General features: G+C 38.1%; 1 protein-coding gene across 1 annotated transcript in view; it reads right to left on the bottom strand.

Moving 5' to 3' along the window:
- The window catches only part of STK32B (serine/threonine kinase 32B), a 320,859-nt gene that overhangs the window by 21,335 nt on the left and 293,524 nt on the right, over window positions 1-6,000 (bottom strand). The window lies entirely within an intron of this gene.

Here is a 6,000-nt window from a genome sequence, read left to right as displayed (position 1 = left end):
TCTCCCTGGCTTTGGAATCAGTACCATATTTGTGTCATAAAAGGAATTTGGTAGGACTCCTTCTTTGCTTATCATATCAAATAATTTGTATAGTATTGGGATTAGTTGCTCTTTGAATGTCTGATAGAATTCACTTGTGAATCCATCAGGCCCTGGCGATTTTTTCTTAGGGAGTTCTTTGATGGCTTGTTCAATTTCTTTTTCTGATATGGGATTATTTAGGTATTCTATTTCTTCTGCTGTTAATCTAGGCAGCTTATATTTTTGTAAATATTCGTCCATATCTCCTAAATTGTTATATTTATTGCCATATAATTGGGCAAAATAGTTTATAATGGTTGCCTTAATTTCCCCTTCATTAGAGGTGAGGTCTCCCTTTTCATCTTTGATACTATCAATTTGGTTTTCTTCTTTCCTTTTTTTATTAGATTGACCAGTACTTTGTCTATTTTATCAGTTTTTTCAAAGTACCAGTTTCTAGTCTTATTTATTAATTCAATAGTTCTTTTACTTTCGATTTTATTAATTTCTCCCTTGGTTTTTAGTATTTCTAATTTAGTTTTCATCTGGGGATTTTTAATTTGCTCGCTTTCTAATTTTTTGAGTTGCATGTCCAATTCATTGATCTCTGCCCTCCTTAATTTGTTAATATATGCACTCAAGGATATAAATTTCCCCCTGAGTACTGTCTTGGCCGCATCCCACAGAGTTTGGTAGGATGTCTCATCATTGTCATTTTCTTCAATGAAATTGTTGATTGTTTCTATGATTCCTTCTTTGACAAATTGGTTTTGAAGAATCATATTATTTAATTTCCAATTAGTTTTTGATTTTCCTGTCCAGGTGCCCTTACTAATTATTATTTTTATTGCATTATGATCTGAGAAGATTACATTTATTATTTCTGCTCTTTTACATTTGTTTGCAATGATTCTATGCCCTATAACATGGTCAATTTTTGTGAATGTGCCATGTGCAGCTGAGAAGGTGTATTCCTTTTTGTCCCTATTTATTTTTCTCCACATATCAATTAAATCTAATTTTTCTAGGACTTCATTCACCTCTCTTACCTCTTTCTTAATTATTTTTCGGTTTGATTTATCTAGATCTGACAGAGGAATATTTAGATCTCCCACTAGTATGGTTTTACTATCTATTTCCTTCTTGAGCTCTGCCAGTTTCTCCTTTATGAATTTGGGTGCTATGCCACTTGGTGCATACATATTGAGCAGTGTTATTTCCTCATTGTTTATACTGCCTTTAATCAGGATGTAATGACCTTCCCTGTCTTTTTTAATTATATCTATTTTTACTTTGGCTTTGTCAGAAATCATAATAGCCACTCCTGCCTTCTTTTTCTCATATGACGCCCAAAAGATTTTGCTCAAGCCCTGAACCTTAAACTTGTGTATGTATGTCCACCCGCCTCATATGTGTTTCTTGTAGACAACATATGGTAGCATTTTGGTTTCTAATCCACTCTGCTATTTGCTTCCGTTTTATGAGTGAGTTCATCCCATTCACATTCAGAGTTATAATCATCAGTTGTGCATTTGCTGACATTTTCGTATCCTCCCCTGTTCCTACCACCTTTTTCTTATACTAATTCCTTTTAAACCAGTGGTTTGCTATTGAGCCGCTATCCCTTATCCCCTCCCTTGATTAACTTCCCTTTCTACCCCCTCCCTTATTTTCCCCCCTCTTTTTGTTTTTAAAGGCCTTATGAATTCCCTCCTCCTTCTTCTCCCCTCCCTTTTTTTGACCTCCTCACTCCCCTGCTCCCCTTGATTTATCCCTTCTGACTTTCTCAGAAGGGTTAGATAAGAGTTTTATGTCCCAATGGATAGTATAGCTACTCTTCCCTCTCCGGGTTGATTACACTGAAAGTAAGGTTTGATTATTACCTCTTAATGCTCTCTTCCTCTCCTTCTTATAATAGTATTTGTCCCTTCTCCTTCCCATGCCCTCTTTGTGTGTAATAGAATATCCTATTTTTCTTATTCACTCAAGTTTCTCTTGGTGTCCTCTACTATTCACCCCCTCTTTCCCATCCCCCATGTCATCTTAGATTATTTAGTGTTCCATCCTTACCCTGTGAATTATTCTTCTGATTACTATAATAGTGAATACTATAATAGTGAATAGAATTCACTACAGAGAATTATACATAACATTTCTCTACATAGGAATACAGATAATTAGATCTCACTGAGGCCCTTAAAAAGGCAAATTTAAAAATTATAAGTTTTCTTTCTTTCCCCTCTGTATCTTATTTACCTTTTCATGTTTCTCTCAATTTTTGTGGTTGGATATCAAACTTTCCATTTAGCCCTGGTCTTTTCTGTGTAAATACCTGGAATTCTTCAATTTTGTTGAATTCCCATACTTTCCCCTGGAAATATATAGTCAATTTTGATGGGTAGTTGATCCGTGGTTGCAGGCCCAGCTCTCTTGCCTTTCTGAATATCGTATTCCAAGCCTTGCGATCTTTTAGCGTGGAGGCTGCCAGATCCTGTGTGATCCTGATTGGTGCTCCTTGATATTTGAATTGTCTCTTTCTGGCTTCTTGTAAGATTTTTTCTTTTGCTTGGAAACTCTTGAATTTGGCAATTATATTTCTGGGCGTTTTCTTTTCTTGATCGAATGTTGCAGGTGTTCTATGAATCCTTTCAATGTATATATTGCCCTCTTGTTGTAGGACTTCAGGGCAATTTTGCTGAATTATTTCTGTTAGTATGGAGTCCAGGTTTCTATTAATTTCTGATTTTTCTGGAAGACCAATTATTCTCAAATTGTCTCTTCTAGACCGGTTTTCTTGGTCTGTCACTCTCTCATTGAGATATTTCATGTTTCCTTCTATTTTTTCAGTCTTTTGACTTTGTTTTATTTGTTCTTGTTGTCTTGAGAGATCATTAGCTTCTAATTGCTCAATTCTAGCCTTTAGGGATTGTTTTTTGGCTATAATCTTTCGGTTTTCGGTTTTTGGCTATGATCTTTTGGTTTTCAGCTATAATCTTCTGGTTTTTGGCTATAATCTTCTGTTTTTCGGCCATAATCTTCTGGTATTCCTTTTCAATCTGGTCATTTCTGGTGTTCAATTTGCTTATCAGTTCATTTGGTTTCTGAGCCTCACTTTCCAATTGCAAGATTCTACCTTTTAAACTGTTATTTTCTTGCCAGATCTCTTCCATTTTCCTCAAAATCTCAGTTTCACACTCTTCCATAGCTTGTGAGTTTTCCTTATTTGAGGAGGGTCTGGATGCTTGTTTGTTCTCCTCCTCTGTTTGCTCAGTTGTCTGGATTTTCTCTGTGTAAAAGTTGTCGAGTGTTAAAGACTTCTTTTTCTTGTTGTTAATCTTTCTCTTCTGAACTTCCTGAGACTGGGTAGCCATCGTTAGCCCAGCAGCTTCTCAGGTTTATCCTCACCCTCAGGGTCTGTCCGGGGTCTTTTGGCTCCTGAGGTCTGAGTTCTGGTTTTTTCCAAGGTCAAGCCCCCTGGTGGACCCCCTTGCTTGATCCTCTGCCGGAGGTTTCTTTACAAGTCTCAGGGAGCTGCTTCCACAGTCGTATACCCGTCTGCACTGGTTCCCCACTTAGGGTTTCAGAGCTTTAGCTTGTGGCTGTGTCTGCCTCCACCCACGCCTCCACCTGCGCCTGTGCTCTGAGCCTGTGCTCTGCGTCCTGCGTCTGCTCTCTGCGCCCTGCTCCTGCGCTCAGAGTTTGTGTGCTTTCTTTAGCTTTTTGGTGTCCTAAATCTTGCTGCTCTCAGGAACAGGCCCCAGAGCTGCCAATGACTGGATGGGTTCCCCAAACTTGCTCTATTTCTTTTTAGCTGGCTTCGGCGCTATAGGTGGTGTGTGTGGAGGGGTTAGGGGTGGGGTGGTTGCTCAGCTTGCGATTTAGTGAGAGCTGTTTCCCCCCTTTATAGCATGGAAATGCCCCGATTCCAAGTACCTTCCATGCTGTGCCCTGTTGTGGGGTTCCTCCGTTCGTCTGGATTTTTTTTATGTCCCCTTGAGGAGTTTTGTGTGTTTCCGTCAGGAGAGGTTAAGAGCTGCTTCTTACTCTGCCGCCATCTTAACCCAGAACTCTTTCAGGATTTTTAAAATCATATATCGTATTATCTTCGGAGAAGCAAATAACTATGTGAAAGTCATTTGTAAAAAGAATTCATTTGATCAATGTAAGTTGTTATGAAATTAACAATTACTTCCTTACTGTTGCTATATTATTAATAGTAACCATAATAATTCTTATCCAAGTGCTTAATTTCTCAGTAGCCAAGGTCTCAGGATCCCTGTTGTTAATGTGTCTTCTGTGTTTCAGAGCCATAACTAGGACAGGGTGATGAGGTCTTGCCAAAGGGCATGAATTTATTCAATGCCTGATTTGAAGGGCACTGAAATCACTTAGAATATGTTAATAGCACACAAACAGCAGAGCTCAGCATTTAAAAAGCAAGAATAATTAGTCTGAATAGGAAGGTAGCCAAAGAATTTTTACCCATCTCCTAGTAACCAATCCCCAATCAGATCTTTCACCAAAGTACAAAGTACAAAATGTGGTACTTGCATAGAATTAAAAAAAAAGAACCAAATTTCAACTCTGTTAGGTTACTTTCAACTATGTCCCAGCTAATTCTTGAGGCAAGAAATTTCTTTCCATCTCTTCATCCACTCTATGGAATTCTATTCACTTCCTTCTAAAGGAAAAATCCAGATAGTACATTCTTAGGAGTAGCATAGATGACCTCTCTTCTCACCATGGCCCCTTCTCTAGAGGTAGATTGAGGTCTCATAAAGTCCAGCCTCAAACACTCAGAGCAGTACTTGGATGTACAACACCAGGACTTTCCTGATTTTGTTTCCAAAGGGTGTGAAGTCAACAAAGTATACAAAATGTTGCCAAGGACTGATTTTTTGGTCTTTTTGGGGGTATCCCCAGCACTTAGCACCATGCCTAATAGGAAGCAGGCATTTGATTTGACATGATATGCAGGACACTCTCATAGATTTGACTCCTAGGTCTCTGCTATTTAGCCATACCCATCAACCTTCCTAGACTACTGTCTTCTTCTTTGCATTTAATAGGTGACTGAGTTCCTCCAAACAGCAGATTAGTAGCCTTCCCCTTCCTTAAGTAATTGGGCCAGTACAACTCCAATAAAAAATGAAGTCAATGACCAAGTTATGGTAGTGGTCTCCTCTAAGTGTGCCATATATCCCATCTCTATTCTCTCCCACCTCCTTACTCATGTGTACTCCTCTATTTTAACTCTATTAACTTAAATTTATATATTGCTATAGCTGAAAAAGACTTTTTTAGAAGTCAAAGGTTCTTAATGTGGAGTTTATGGACATTTTTAATATTTTGATAACTGTATTTTAATACTTTGCAATACTATGTATTTTAAAAGACTTTTTTCTGAAAGAGGGCTCATAGATTTTATCATATTGTCATAGGGGCCCAAAACATACAAAAAGGTTAAAATTCCTGGTTTTAGACATAGCTGAAAGCTTACAAGATCTCATTTCTTCTCATTCTTGTCTCTTCCAGTGATAGGTGGAAGAATACTAGAAATATGTATGAAGAGAATGAGACTATCTCTGAGATTTACTAGCAACATGATCTGGAGCAAGTCATTTGTACCTCTTTGGGCTTTATTTTTGTTATCTGAAAAATAAAGGGATTTGACTAATTGATCTCTATGTTTCTTTCTCATCCTGAATTCTGCATTCTTAGTGGCAGGTATCCCTAACTGATAATTCGCCCAGGGAAGGAGAGTGGTGAGGATGGGAATGGGTTGTATTCCTTATCCAGCTCATTGCACCAAAACGCTAGAAGAAATCAGATTGCAGGTGTAGCCTCACAAAATCAGCAAAAACACTTAGCAGTCTTTTAGTAAACATGTTAAAATGCCAGCCTTCGATGCCAACTCCCCATTTTGGAAGATTCCAATCACAAAACTCCCACACATTGAATCCCTGGGTCCTATAATCA

Source organism: Gracilinanus agilis, chromosome 6 (assembly GCF_016433145.1).
Source record: "Gracilinanus agilis isolate LMUSP501 chromosome 6, AgileGrace, whole genome shotgun sequence".
Taxonomy (NCBI): Eukaryota; Metazoa; Chordata; class Mammalia; order Didelphimorphia; family Didelphidae; genus Gracilinanus; species Gracilinanus agilis.
Note: the sequence above shows the minus strand (reverse complement) of the source record. Positions and strands in the feature narration are given on the sequence as shown.